Below are 14,811 nucleotides of genomic sequence, written 5' to 3'. Positions count from 1 at the left end.
AAGCACCGCCTGGCCGAGAAGGCTCCACAGACATGGGAGGCCCAGTGTCCCAAGTGCCGCTTGCCTTCAGAATCGGGGCAGCTCCAGGTAGCTGCCTGGTGCCCTGGGAGCCCAGGGTGACAAGGGCCCAGGTGGCCAGGGCAGATCACACAGGAGGGAGGAGAGTGAAGGTGGCGAGGAAGGGCAGCCAGAGCTAGTCTCGTCAGTGTGCAGGGGAAGGCCCCAGGGACCCTTTGGGGACTCCAGTGCAGAGCCTTGGCAGGCCCCTCCCCCAAGAGCACAGCACTGCCACTGTCACCACAGCCCACGCCTGGCACCACGCTGGGGCATCCCTAGACTCAGATCTGGCTCTGGAGGAGGAGAAACAGGAAAAATGCATATTTGGGTTGAAAATGTTTGTTGGCTAAACCTCGAGGCAGAAGCAGCATCTGTCTGGCTATTAGCAAGCCATTTCTCGGGGCTGTAAGACAAAGCTGTTTTTATTGGTCACCGAGGCAGGGAGGCAGTTTGTCTGGCTCCCTGGGAGCTCAGTCCCCATCACAAGGTCAAACTCCATGACCTAAACCGACCTCTCTGCCTGCCAGTGACCCCTGGTGGCTCCTCTGCATGCAGCAGCCCAGCTGTGCAGCACAGGGCTCCTGCACATTTTCTGGGGCAGGTGGCCTCCAGATCCTTCCACACCTCCTACGGACCTGCCAGCTCGACCCTGGACAGGAGCTGCTCGTGCCTGCAGCTTGCTTCCTGTCCTCCTTCCTGTCCGCGCAGTTGCTGTGGCCTCTCCCTGTGTCCGCCCGGCAGAGCCCGGCCCCTCTCCCTCCCTCTCCACCAGCAGCACCTCAGCCCCATGCAGCCTGTGTCCCCTGGCTCCTCTGCCCCCTCCAGGGCTGGCCTCCTCTCACCTCCAGAGCCCAGGAGGCCACAACCTTCTGGACCACACGGGCCCACGTGCTCCTCCCTCCAGGCACCTTCTGGGGCCTACCCCTGGACCCGAGCCCCGGGTGTGATGGAGTCTCCGGCAAGCTGGGCTCGGCAAGGCCGGAGTGGGCTGTCCTGGGCTGTCTGGGGGCCAAGGAGGGCGGGCCACAGTGGCTGTGGGGGACTGTCTCTGTAGTCATCCCCCCTGGCGGCTGTCTGTGTTTTTAGAACCCTCAGGCTGTCCCTCCCCCACCGTCTCAGTCCCCATGCAGAGCACTCTAGGAGGGTGCCAGTGAGACCCGCGAGCCATCAGCTCTGCCTCTCCAGCCACTCTGCACTGCGAGCCGTCTCTGGCAACCACCCCAGGTGACCTGCAGTGGCCTGTGAGACGCAGCAAGCTCCACAGCACTAGGTGGTGTGGCATGGCCCCGGAGGCACCCCCAGGGACGGCATGGCTCGTGCCCTCTTCGGAAACCTTCTCGGAGTGGTGTCACGCGTGAGGCACGTAGGAAGAGACGGGCCCAGAAGTGGCTGCTCTCCAACTGGGAACCCTCAGAACAGTGGGGACAAACATGGCCTGGCAGCTTAACAGTTCTAAAGACCACAGGGAAACACACTGGTAGTGGCAAAAGGATTAGCTCTAGAAGGAAGGTTCCAGAAGGAAGCAACTTCCTGAGTCTGGGAGATCCAAGACGGATACCTAAGGAAGGTGGGTGGTCACTGGCTGGCAGCCTTTCCTGGCCTCTCCCCCACCTCAGTGACTACAGTGGGGGGTCAATAGTGCCCCCCCCAGTGACGGCCACCCTAAGGAGGCCACGCAAGGACCCCGGCTGGAGAGCACGAGCCGTGTCCCAGGGAGGACAATGGGCAGGGTGGCTCCGTGAGGCCAGGGACCACGGCAGGCTCTAGGGCCATGTGAGAGCAGGCCAAGGCCGGGCTGGCCGCAAAGCCACCTCAGACACCACGCACTGGCCTTGGCGGTGCAGAAGCTTCTGCCCACGTGGCCCCTGACGAGTCCCCGGAGCTGATGGGGGGAACCCAGGGTTCAGAGCATCGGAGGCTGGGGCTCAGCGGTGGCTCTTTGGCCGGTGGCTGAGCAGCTCAGTGACTGAGCCCAGGCCAGGGAAGGAGAGGCCCCCTGCGTCTCCAAGGCTGCACTGCCCCGGCCGAGCTGGGTGGCCACTGCCTCGGAGCTGGCCAGCCGGGAAGAGGCTTCCCGCGCGAGGCAGCGGCTATTAATAGTGTAATTTTCTTGGTGTTTTGTTTACCCCCCTGGAATGGCTTGATGGATGTGAATAATTATCAGACTATAAAAGCCAGCAAATGTGCTATTTTCTATCGCTCTAAATCATCAAACAAATAAAGTGTGAAACAGCATTTTTGAATATAATTTTCCCCTCTAATGGCTTAGAATTATTATCAAGAACAATGAAAATAAATAAGCAAATGCCTTGTGAGTTAAAAATTCAATGAGTGTGTCAGGAAGAGGAACACAGACTGTCTCGGGGACAAGGGCCTGCGCCCGGGCCATCCGTCGGCACGCACAGCCAGCACACGGGCTGGGGCCACAGCCCCCCCGCTCTGCTCTGCCGAGGTGGCTGCTGGGCTCACCTCCTGGGTGGGGGACCTGAGGCCCCAGGGAAGGCTAGGCTGGAGTTCTGGGCAGGGACATCGTGTGGCAAGATGACACTGCCAAACACAGGCACTACAGCACCCCCAAGGGTCTGTCATTGCTCTGGCAGTGACATCTGACCTCGGAAATCAGGGAGACCAAGGCGGGGTGGGGGTGGGGTCTACGGGAGCCAGGCCGGCCCCGTGGCCTCTACCCCTCCGGCTTCTGCCCCTCCTCTCTCTCCCAGGCCATGGACAGGCAGGGCCGGAGGGGCTGCTGCCATGCAGGTCAGCCAGGAGCCCACGACCCTGGGAGAGGCTTAGGACGAGGCCTTAGGAAGAGGCCCATGAACTGAGGCCTTGGCCCCTTACAATAGATTTCGCCTGTGCCACCCCCTGGTCCCCGTAGCTGAGCTGGCCTGGAGCCCAGGGACAGGAGTCACCATATCGGCTGTTCCTCAGACCTGTGTGACGTGCCAGTGACAACATCAGCCTGGAAGCTTCCAGCATCAGGAGGCCCTGGCCACCAGGTGACAGTGGTAACAGGCAGGGCCTTGTCCCCCCCTGCCAAGGGTGAGGGTCAGAATGGTACAGGCAGGAGCCATCTGGAAGGTCAGCTCAGCCGGTGCGCGGGGGCCAGGAAGCTGGTCTCACAGTGTCGGCACCACTCCGGACAGAGAGCCCTCGCCTCCCCGCGGCCTCATCACACGGGGCTGAGGCACCAGAGCGCGCGCCCTGCAGGAGGATGCCACCCCCTGTAGCCCAGGAGGCCACTGTGGCCAAGGGCCAGCAGCCCCCGATGATGGGCATAATGAGGTCCCACCATGGCCCTGGGCCCTGCCCCAGTGGACGGTTCCAGCACAGACCAAGCAGGAACACCACCTAGTCCCGCCCGGAAGTGTGGGGAGCCATTCTGACACGTGATTGGGTGACTCCCGTTAAGGGCCTGAGGCACTCTGGCTGTGTCGGAGTTATCCCGACCCTTTCCTGATGAGAGAGCCCATCCGTGTGGGGGTGTGCGTAACCACTGACCCTGGAGACCCAATCACTGACCCTGACCTTGGAGTTCAGCCCCCCCTCAACCTTCATTGGATGGAATTCTCCCCTGAATCTCTTGTTTCCCCCAAATAAAAGGCTGATCCCCGGCGTGTTCGCTCTCTCTCTCTCCTGCTAGCCCAGAGTAATCCTCGCTGCCCTGCTGAGCGGCTGGAGGCAGGGAAACAGGGAGACCGAGCCGTCTCGGACCTAGCATTAAAATAAGGTACTGTCTGTGTGTTTTACTTTGATCTCTTCTAACTAACTGAATGCCAGAACCTCATTAATGAAACCACTGCGCAGGCCGCGTGGTAGACGGAAGCCCTGGGCAACCCCCTGCGAGCCCCACTGCGAGACCCCCTTTCCCAGCCAGGCCGGCAGCCCCTGCTCCGGCCCTTTGCGTGTACAGTGGAACCAGGGCCACACAGTCACGCTGACCACAGAGACGGCGTGTCACCTAGATGCCCTGGAACAGGCGACTTTAACAAGACAGGGACACTGGCCTCAGGAGAGCTGTTCCAACAACTGGCTGGCACCAAGGACACGGCTGGCGGGCTGCAGTGCTGCCCTAGCAGCTGGCCAGGCACTGTGGCCACAGGTGGCCTCCTCCACAGGCCTCACTAGGGGAGCCAGAACACCAGGGAGTGCAGGTCACCCGGCTCCCAGGGAAAGGCACACGCCCCAGGGCCTCTGGCACTCCCTGCTTCCCGCTGAGGCCAGCTGCCTGCCGAGAGGGACACCACGGAGCACGCTGCAGGAACCTGGCACGCTTTGTGGGTGGACGAACTGAGGGAGAAATAAACAGGAAACTGTCCCCATAGACAGGACACAGCAGTGGCAGGCCAGTCACACACAGGCATCCATCCTAAGTGAAATACCCCACAGGACTGGGGGAGGCTCAGATTAGGGCCCCGGGCTCCGTCCCCAGCAAGTACACACCCCCAGACCCCAGAGCCGCAGGCAGGCCCCACAAACACCGCCCACTGCACTGCAGGCCCTCAGCCCGCCAGGACTCGGAGGAAGGCCATGGCCCACCACGGCCAGCCACCAGCTCCACACCAAGGACACCAGTCACACCCGGAGGAAAAGCCCCTGGGTCCGCGATTCTAAGGGAGCAAACGTCAGTCTGCGGCACTGGGGCCCAGCCCCAGCCCAGGGAAGGGCCCTCCAGCAGGAAAGGCTCCCTCAGACCACAGGCTGCTCAGGCCAGCCCCTCGCCACGGACAAGGCCAGGTGGTGGACAGCAGGGCGCCTGCAGCTGTGCTCGCCCTGCTCTGCTCTGGGCACCTGCACAGCCGTGGGGCCACTGCTGTGTGGAGGAAGCAGGTTCACACGCCCCCGGCCTGCAGTCAGGACGATCCACAGCCTCCCTATAACAGCGAAAGGACACAGCGGTCATGGGAAGGCACAATCACAGCGGCCTATCACCACGCCTAGTCCTACGGAGTGCTGCCGACAGTCTTGCCCGGAAGATGGAGACCTTGAGGGGCCACCCAGGTGAGAGTGGAACACAAAGACCTCAGGGAGACGCGTAGGCGGGTGGCAGCCCCAAGGGCAGGACCAACAGGCAGCCCTGGAACCGCCAGAGCACCCGGGATCCAGGGCCCAGCTGGGAGGGAGCAGGGAGAGCGGCCACTGCAGGAGCAGGAGGGCGAAGACGCGGCCCCGCAGGCGGGCGTGGGCACCTGGGCTTCGCAGGGCGAGAGCCATGTGCATAGCTGGCCCGGGCAGCACAGGCCCCTTGGGGCCGACACAGAACGACACCCTCCCTGCTTCTGCCCCAAGGCCCCACCTCCCTGCTGGGAGCTGGTCCCTTTGTCCCTAGCACGAGACCCCCCGAGACAGACATCTGCAGGACCTGGGGGCCTGCTTGCAGGGAAAGGCCTTCCTGAGCCACAGGGGCCTGATCTGAGAGGATGGCTCTCCAGGACAAGAGACTACAGGATCCGGTGTCACATAGCAGTAGCGATGGCTCCAAAGAATGACATTGGTACTGAGATGCACATGAGATCAAGAGCGTCACCTGGACTGTGGGCAGGGCTGGGCGTGGTCCAGGCACTGGCCGTCGTCCCCAAGGACCTGAGGCGCCAGCGCGGGCTGCACCCTGCCCTGCCCCCCTGCTAAGGCCCAGGCCACGAGAGGCCAGGGTGGGGGTGGCCTCCATTAAACACTGAACTAAAGGAAGCTGGTGCCCAGTTGACCTTAGGCCACAAGTTAAACCCCAAACCAGGAAGTCCAGCATGTGCCCATGTCGGTGCGTCCTCCCTGCCACCCCGTGTACCCTTCAGGGAGGGTCCAAAAGGCAGGCATGCGGTGAGTGACGGCACTGCAGTCGGAGCTGGCCTCCTGTGGCCAGCACGGAGGGGACCAACGTGCTGGGACCAGCACCACCCAACACTCCCTGCCCCCGTTCAGGGCAGCCTCGAGTCCCTGGCTGGAGCGACCCGAATCCCGGCTCGCAGAGTGAGCAGGAGGCGGCCTCCTGTGAGCCCACGGCCCGCACGGTGGCGCCCACCCTGCCCTTCCTCCAGGAGCCCAGTGGTGCCTGCACGGCCACCAGGCTGGCTCCTGTCCAAACACAGAGGAGGACCAAGCAAGGGACCAGGGCAGGTCCACCGAGAGCAGTGCCACAGCTGCAGGACAGCCGTCCTCTGCCCTTCTGCAGACCCAGAACAAGGGCCAGGGGAAAGGAGGCGGTGGCTGGCCAAGCCCGGGGCCGCAGCAGGGTTGGCAGCCGCCAGAGAGGAGGGCGGACGCCGCTCTGGAGCCGCGCGGGGCAGACGGTGTGCGACGGAGCGGGCCAGGCAGTCATCCGGGCCTGTGGGGGCCCAGGCGCGCCCAGGTAGGTGCCCTGGAATGGCCTCTGCCTCCCCTTCACACACCCACACTGGGGCCTGGTCAGCCCTGACAGCCAAGGCACTGGTGACAGGGAGTTCTAGTGACAGTGGGACCCACTGCCCCAAGGTGGTCCTAGGGCCCCAACTTGCCTTCTTAATGCCAGCACCAGCTGGAGCACGCGCTTCACCTGCTCCTGCTGACGAGGCTGTGGCTGTGTGCGGCACCTGAGCGCATTTGCAGTCAGGTCACAGAGGTAGGCGGCCGGGACTCTGCAGGAAGGCTGCTCACTGGGGCCAGCGGCACCACTGTCACCTGGCCAGTCCTGCACTGCCTGCTTCGTTAGGCTCCCAGGGGTCCGTGCCCGCTGCTGGGCGACGCCCAGGAGACAGGGCTCTCGCTCTCAGCACCCAACTCGCACCCAGACAGCAAGGGCCCTCCACTCCTAGGCCACCGCCCTCACCTTCTGGCACCAGAGCAGCCACCAGAAGTCGCACCGACAGGAGAGATGTTTTTCATGAGACCAGACCTGCCCCTGAGCTCGGCTGGCTAGGAAGCGGCTCCAGCAGGGCGGGTGGTCTTCTAAAGTGGGAGGTCCCCCGAGGGCCCCAGGGGTGACCTGACACCCTCTCCAAGCTGCCTGGTGAGGTTGGCTGATGACGGCCCCGACACTCCAGACAGAACTGATGGCGTCTTACAGAGGAGCGCGAGGCAGGACTGGCCGCCTGGGCACAGGACACCTGCCTCCCCAAGGCACAGACCCCCACCTCCCGGGTACCGTGAGCAAGCGGCGTGCACTGGCGTCCCACTGAAGCGCCTGCCAGGAACAAGAGACTCGCCAGCACAGGCCATCTGCTCCTGCAGACCACGCCAGGGGCTGGGCAGGGGGCCAGCGCTGCCCGCAGCCACAAATGACAGACAACACAACTACAGCCGTGTGGTGGGGCGCCTGGACAGACAGCACGAGGCTCCTGCAGCACCCAGGGCCCCCAGGCCCTGCAGGCTGAGGGCTGGAACCTCCAGGAACAAGGGCTGGGCCCAGATCTGGCTCCTGGTTCCTGCCTGGGTGACAACCCCACAGGCTGCCCCGTCCCGCCTCTGCCAGCAGAGCCACAGTTCCCATCTCCACCTTGGGGAGCCCGGGTCTGGCTGCAAGGCCACCCCAAGAACCCCTGTGGGTGGGGGTCTTGCTGAATGACTGGCACTCTCCTTCCCATGATCAGAGAGGCTCTGTCGGTCATTTTCTTAGTGACCTGGACATTGCCCGATCCTCGAAGTAGCAGAATGTGTTCAGACATAGGTGTGTTGCCCATGGACTGAGCTACGCCCACCTGTTCCTCGGTGATGTTACCCCTTGCCCTGTTTGGGATAGAATGTTCCATGGAAACACTTTGGGTATCCCCTTCTCTTGCTCTGCCCTTGGGTGTGGCCTTCCTAGATGTCAGTCAACCTGCCGACAGCAGACATCACGAAGCCAGACTCAGCCCCCTGAATCCTGACCCCGGCCTTATTTGAATGGCTTCTCCTCAATAAAAGGGTTCAGCACTGGCTCGCTCTTTCTGTGGACCCTTAAGGTCAGAGGAGCCGTCACAGGAACCCAAAGAAAAATCTCTGTCTCTTGTGTGGTTATTTCATGCTGCCCAGTTCCCCTGGAGGGACCCTGAGTGTTTTTGTCGTGAGGAACGCGATGATCCCCCTCCAGATGGCATCTGTGCCTGGCATGGCTTGTGCTATGCCCGAGTGGGCACTCTGACAAGGCTGCCCATCTCCCCCTAAACTCGGAGGCCACTGTGCTCAGCCTGGCAGGCACCTGGCCTGTGCAGCAGCAGAGGTGAGCTGTGGCTCTCTGCCCCTCCTTCTCCTCCTGGACCCGTTCGCAGACCATTCCCAGCCTCCCTTGCTACAGGGCACTGCCCGGTGCCTGGGTGCTGGCCAGTGTGGGTGTGGGCAGAAGCACCTCCAGAGCACCTGCTGCCCGAGCACACCAACAATGAAGGCAGCCGCAGCAGCCACACCTCAAAGGAGGCAGCATCCCCGAGGCCTAGCGGGTGTGTGGCGCCTCCCCGTCCCCACAAGAAGCCGCGGCAGCAACAGTGGGGCGGGGTGCGGCTCGCGGAGCTTTCAGGGTCCCTCCTCTCTTGCCCCTCACATCCCGGCCCCCTTATCACCTGGGTTGTGCCCCGTGGCCTGCCACCCTCATGACCTCTAGGACCATGTGTCAGGGGTGGACGCGACAGCGGTCGGGAGGGTGGGCTTTGGCACCCGTTCACACTCCCCGGCCTCAGCAGGGGCCTGGCCGGCCTGTGCCTCACCTGGCAGTGAGGACCTGGGCCACGGCCACAGCCCAGGGTCACAGCAAACAAGACACTGCGAGAAACAAGCGTGGCTCTGCCAGTGGCCAACAGCGAGGCTTGTGAGGTCTCCTGCCAGTGCCTCACGGGGACAACCGCGTGCTCACCGACAGACGGAAGGACGGCATGATGGCAGAGTCACAGCCAGGAGAACGAGTAAGCTGGTGCCACATGGGTAGACGGCGGGGCAGACAGGCAGGAAAATCTGTCCTTGGTGTGGGTGTCCACGCGGCCAATGGCCTGGGGACCGCGCCTGCTATCCCAGCGGAGGATGGAAGTCCCGGGCTGCCTGGGGACTTGGCAGGACCTGCCTGGGGAGACCTCAGCCTCCTGTGCAGCCACCTCCCCAGCCCTCGGGTGCTGGGGCCTTCCTGCCCCACTTCGCCGTTCAGGAGGAGAAAGGCCAGAGAAGGGCAGCCCAGTGACAGTGGGGACAGGCGGAATCCTAGGTGGGCCGGCCTCGGGCCCAGCTCCCCCGGCTCCAGGGCTCAGTCACCTCCTGGCTGCCCGGGGGCGGGTGGCAGGGCTGTTGAAAACTTAGGGAGCAGACTTGAGAGGGGCGATTCCCCAGGGGGCCAGGCCCATCAGGGACCCTCCTGGGCCCTCCTGACCAGGACACCTGTGCTGGGCGGCAGAGGGAACAGCCTCAGGATGGGGACAGTGGCCCCCAACTGGCATCAACAAGGAAACAGGGATCTCAGTTGACCACAGGAATTCAACTCTGCCACCAACCCGAGGAACCTGGAAGGGGAGCCTGCCCCGTGCCCTAGCCCTGCGCCCTGGTGTCAGGCCCTGGTGTCAGCCCTGGGCTGGGGCCAGCTACCTGGGCTTCGACTCTGGAGCCACCAAAGCAGGAGCTGCTCCTCCAGGGACCAACGCCAACCTGACGTGAGGGGGAAGGGGAGAGAGATGGGAAATACCGGGCAGCACACAGCCCGTCCGTGTCCGTCCGCCCGGAAACCCGGGCACCAGGCTGCTCTGCACGAGCTTCTTTTTTCTAGTAATTAAAATACTTCATTTAAGAGGAGGGGGGCAGGCACAGTGGCCACGCTATCATCCCAGTAGCTCAGGAGGCTGCAGCAGGAGGATCGTGAGTTCAAAGCCAGCCTCAGTAACGGGGAGGCGCTAAGGACCTCAGTGAGACCTGTCTCCAAATAAGACACAAAAAAAGGCTGGGGATGGGGCTCAGGGTCGAGTGCCCCGAGTTCAATCCCCAGAACCCCCCCCAAAAAATCTGGGGGTCACATTCTATTTCAACAAGTACAGTACAGAAAAGGACAAACAGAGGTCATCTACACACCGGGGCCAGGTGCAGGTCAGCCTCAGCAGCAAGGGCCACAGGGGTTCCCCAGCCCAGTGTCTTCACCCTGCCCAAGAGGAGCAACCAGGCAGCCCCATCAGGGCGCTCCCTCTGCAGGAGCTGGCCAGCTCCTCCCAAGGACAGGTCCCCGGCAAGCAGTGGCAGCCCAGAGGTGGGCAGGCGGTCACCATCACGAGGGGTCTGGGCTGAAGAGGGATGTGAGGGGACACAGGAATCTGAGCAGAGCTCAGTCTTCAGTCAATGCACTGCCACAGACGGGCCCTGACTGAACACATGGGCCACCGAGAGGGGACACTGCATGTGGGAACACTGCTTTCTCCCAGAGGTCACTGAACCTGCGGGGTTCTGTCACACGACGCTTCAAAACAGGCGGCTGGCCTGGCACATGTGAGACCCGGGGTTGGCTCCCAGCACCGCACACAAGTCAATAAAGGCATCGTGTCCCCGACAGCTAGGAACACAGAAGGAAAGGAAGGCGGGACGCGCCATCCACAGGAGTGGGCACGATGACAGACGGGGCTCGTGGCCGCGCCACCACCCTGCCCACCACAAGCCACCTCCCCAACCCTGCTGGATACGTGGTCCTGCAGCAGGTGATGGGACATTCCCAGGACACCAGCGTGTCCCCGGCTCAGTGCCGCTGGCTTCGGGAGAGCGTGTGGGGACATTTGCTCTCTGGTGCAAAACTGGACCCTAAAATTGTTCTGCGGCCTCTGAACAAAGCCTGTGGGGTGTCCCCAGCAGCTTGTGGAGAGAGTGAGGGGCCGCAGGGGTGCTGGCAAGGGCCCTGGGTGCCGCTGGTCCTGGGGACGGTCCCAGCATAGCCTTGGGGCAGGTGGGCTGGCAAGCAGCTCTGCAGGCTGACGCCACCACACTGTGCCCCGGCCACTCCAACACGCGCCCCGACACAGCAGCAGCTGGCGGCAACCTGTCCTCACGGCAGCGGCATCTGGTGCCATGTGCGGCCTATGTCTCTCCGGTGACAGGAGTCACCGCTCTGAGGACCCAAGCTGCTTTTGTCTTCAGAACGACTGCCCACTCTCGACCAGCAGAAGGCCTGGGCCAGGGGCATCAGGCGTGACAGAGTGCTTGTGACAAGAATGGAGCCAAGGGCTTGGTAAGGAGGGCTGGGAGGGGACCTGGGCCAGGGATAACACAGCTGTCCCTCCATACGCCCGGCATGCCCAGCCCTCCTGGCTGCGGCCGTGAGCCCCCGGCCAAGGCTCGGCGGTGCCAAGATCCGGAGAGCGGCGAGGCCCAGCTGGAGGACGGCCCCCTCCGGGCATCGGGGTGGGGGTGGCGGCCTCTGCCAGCTCATGGGATCCCAGCCCCCGGTTCCGCAGCCTGTGGGTGCGCGGAGCCCACGTGCTGACTCCCAGGCAGCACACTCAGGGCAACCCAGCGTGGCAGGGGGCCAGGCCCGTGGAGTCCAGGACGCCTTGGAGACGCCAAGCTGCCGTGCACACTCATGCCTCACGAGGTGCCAGCAGGTGACGGTCAGGACGGTGGGCGAGGAGTGGGCCGCCCACCGCTGTGCACCGTCCCCAGCACAAGAGCCCAGGCAGGGCCCTTCCTGCCCCAGCCATGCCCAGCACAGGGGCACCAGTGCCATGTATCGCCCAGAACCAGCAGCGGGCGCCGGGCTCCTGCAGCCCTCAGCATGCCCCCGGGAGAGCTGCTGCCTGCGGGCCAGGGCCCCTGGGCAGGTGTGGCCGGTGGGACACAACCGTCCTCTCTGGGAAGGGTTGTCAAGAATGTCCCAGACAGCCCAACACCGGCAAGACAGCAGCCCAGGGACAGTGGCCATGGCAGCCCTGGGCCCCTGCACACAGACTCAGGTGCATGGGGAGAAAGCGCAGGGTCAGGACCGGGCAGCCAACGGCCTGAGTCGAGACACCCCGCTCTCAGACCCTGCCACCTCAGTCTCCGCTTCCTCAGGAGCAGGGTCCCTGCACCTCCCCCTTGCGGCACTCTGTTCTCGTCGGACCTTCTTCAGCAACGCTGTCTTGGACCCCTGGCACCTTGCTTGGTATCTATGGCTGAGGAAAGAACCGGGTGGCTTCCCACAGCCCACGGTCCATGGCGACTGGCCTCGAGCATCCTGGGAACTCTGCACTCCCTGGGGACTTCTGCCACCATGGCCACTGAGGCAGGCCAGGTCAGGACAAGCATGTGGGCAGGAGCGGGGGCACATGTCTGTCTGGTGCTCTCACCTGGTGCCAGGGACAGCACAGGGAAGCGAGGTACTCAACCAGTCCGCGAAGCTGCAGGGCTGCGGCCCGTCCTCACTGCGGCCCGCAGGGGGCTGGCCTGCCACCTCTGCAGAGGTTCAGGTCCCTGCTCCAGACCTCATCTGGGAACCTCTGCAGCCAGCTGGGGCGGGGTCAGGGGTGCCTGGGAAGGATCACTCAATTTGCGGGAGGGGGTAGCACTTAGGGTCAGAGAATGTGGCCCCAGGTCCCTGCTGCTGGTGGAGACTCGGGCGCTGAGCTTCACACTCGGGAGCCCCTGAGGCCAGCACAGACCCAGCCAGGCCCTGGGCCTCCAGTGAGCCCCAGGCCTCCACACCTCATGGCAGGAGGCTGCCTGCCTCCACCCTGCACCTCTGGTCCCCCGAGGCCCATCAGTGCTGCCTGAGGCCAGGCTCTAGGAGCCGGCAGAGGACGTGGGAGGGAGGCGTCTATCCCAGAGACTGCCTGACCCACCAGGGCCTACAGGTGACTCTGGGCACGGGGAGCATGCCAGCCAGGGGTGGCATGGGCCAGGGAGCAGCCGGCAGGCTCCCTGCCCAAAGAAGGGCCTTGCTCAGCCTCGCAGGGCATCAGACCAGCAGTTGGGGACACCAACACGCCGCCTGGGCCAGGCCGCCTGAGCCACACAGCAGGCACCCTTGCTCCCCTCACGGGGAACACAGCCTCGGAGGCCCACACGGGCAACTCGCCCCACGAGCACTTGCGCCCACCTCAGGGGCACTGAGCTGCAGGACTGGCTTCCCTGGCAGCAGGAAGAGCTGGCCAATCCCGCACCCGTGAGACCCCCATGAAATGCCAAGGACGCTCAGGGCTGCACCAGGGCCGCCGCCGTCTCGCAGAGCTCAAGGGCGCTCTTCAGTTCTAGCCGCCCCGGCCGGGAGCAGAAGACTGCCTCGGAGCGCCTGCTCCTGTCCACAGGTGACGGGGCTCCCGGCCTCCCAGTCACCGCAGCCTGCACCCCACGCGGGGCCTGGGAGACAGATGGAAGCAGAAGGGCCAGGAGAGGGACCAGAGCCATGGTGGAGGCGAGCCTGCGGTGAGGGTCTCGGAATGCCCAGCGCCCCGGGGTCACGGGCAGGTCACGCCTGCTGACAGTGGGAGTGCCACCTCTGCTTGTCGGGGTCTAGCAGGAAACAGGAGGCCCCACCTGACAGAGGCCGAGGGAATGGGAGACCCTCCCAGCAGGGAAGGCGCCCAGCTGGAGCAGGAGCCGGCGGGCCTCAGCCTGGAGAGTGGGAGCGGGGACGGTGGCACCTGGCGGCTGCTGGCTGCTAGGGAGGCCCAGGCTCTGCGCCCCCATGCCACCCAGCACCCAGCCAGCCCTCAGGCTGTCACCCAATCCTGCCTGATGGGTCAGGGGAGATGGGCACCCAAGGCTTTGCCAGCCCTGGCCCGGCACGTGGGCACACAGGGGCAGCCGGACCCTACTCGAGTCCCACAGCCCAAGAGGGCCCCTGGCCTCCGACACTGAGGAAGGTGCTGGGGCGCCCAGCGCAGGGCGGCAGCCGGCAGCACCTTCCCTGGGTGCAGAGAACTGCCCAGCACTAAGGCTCACAGGGCTGACCAGGGCCTGCTGTACCCCTGGCCCCAGTGGGGCTCCCTCCCCCACTCCAGGGACATGCAGCGAGGACACGGGCTGCTGCAGTTTGGATCTGGAGTGTCCCCCAAGGCCTAGTTCCAGCCTGAGAGCTGGGAGAGCCAACTGGAGTGGGGCCTGGGGGGGTGTGCCCCTCCAGAGGCTGTGGGACCCTGGGGCTACCGTCCTCGGCGTCCAGGCCACAGGGAGGGGGTGGCCTTCACCTGTCCCTACAGGATGTGCGGATCCCACTGCGTGGACTGAAACCTCCAAACTGTGAGCCAATGAAGCTCTGCCCGCCATGAGGGGCCCCAAGGTGTCCTGCCACAGTACTGAGAGCTGGCCGCCTGCAGGCCTCAGGCGAGTGCACGCACAGTGCGCCTCACCTGCCCTAGCGGCACACCGCCTGTGGCCCTGGGCATTAGACAAGTGCACCCACAGTGGCCCCTGCTGGAGGGCACTGTCGCCAGCTTACCACACCCTGCAGTCATGAGCCCGGGCTGCCCGGGCCAGCACCCCTCACAGAAGACCCACAGGGCTCAGGGGGAACTGCCCAGCGTCCCCGGTGCCCATGCCCATTCCCACCTGCCCTCAGGGCCAGGCCGCAGGCCGAGGTGCCACGAGTGTTCTCCATCCCCGCCTCAGGAGGGACTTGGAGGTACTCCACTGCTTGCGGCATCCTCGGCCTGGCTGCGGGCAGCGGCTCGTGACGCTGCCCTTCCCAGCCCCCCTCTATGCTTTTATTGACACCAGGCTGCTCACGTCACTCCAACACACAGATCCCACTACCAAAGTGGCAGCAGACCCAGAGAGGCTTGATGAAACTCGCCACCCCGCGCATGTCAACACCCCCCAAGATGCCACCAAAATACCCCGAGTAGTCACAATTAAGTTACCACAGACCTAAGAAGAGCA

At 64.2% G+C, this 14,811-nt stretch overlaps 1 protein-coding gene across 1 annotated transcript in view; it reads right to left on the bottom strand.

The window, feature by feature from the left end:
• KDM4B (lysine demethylase 4B) overlaps positions 1 to 14,811 on the bottom strand; it is a 114,067-nt gene that overhangs the window by 48,965 nt on the left and 50,291 nt on the right.

This window comes from Spermophilus citellus (genome assembly GCF_964194105.1).
Source record: "Spermophilus citellus genome assembly, chromosome: 3".
NCBI lineage: Eukaryota > Metazoa > Chordata > Mammalia > Rodentia > Sciuridae > Spermophilus > Spermophilus citellus.
This window is presented reverse-complemented; position numbering and strand designations above follow the sequence as displayed.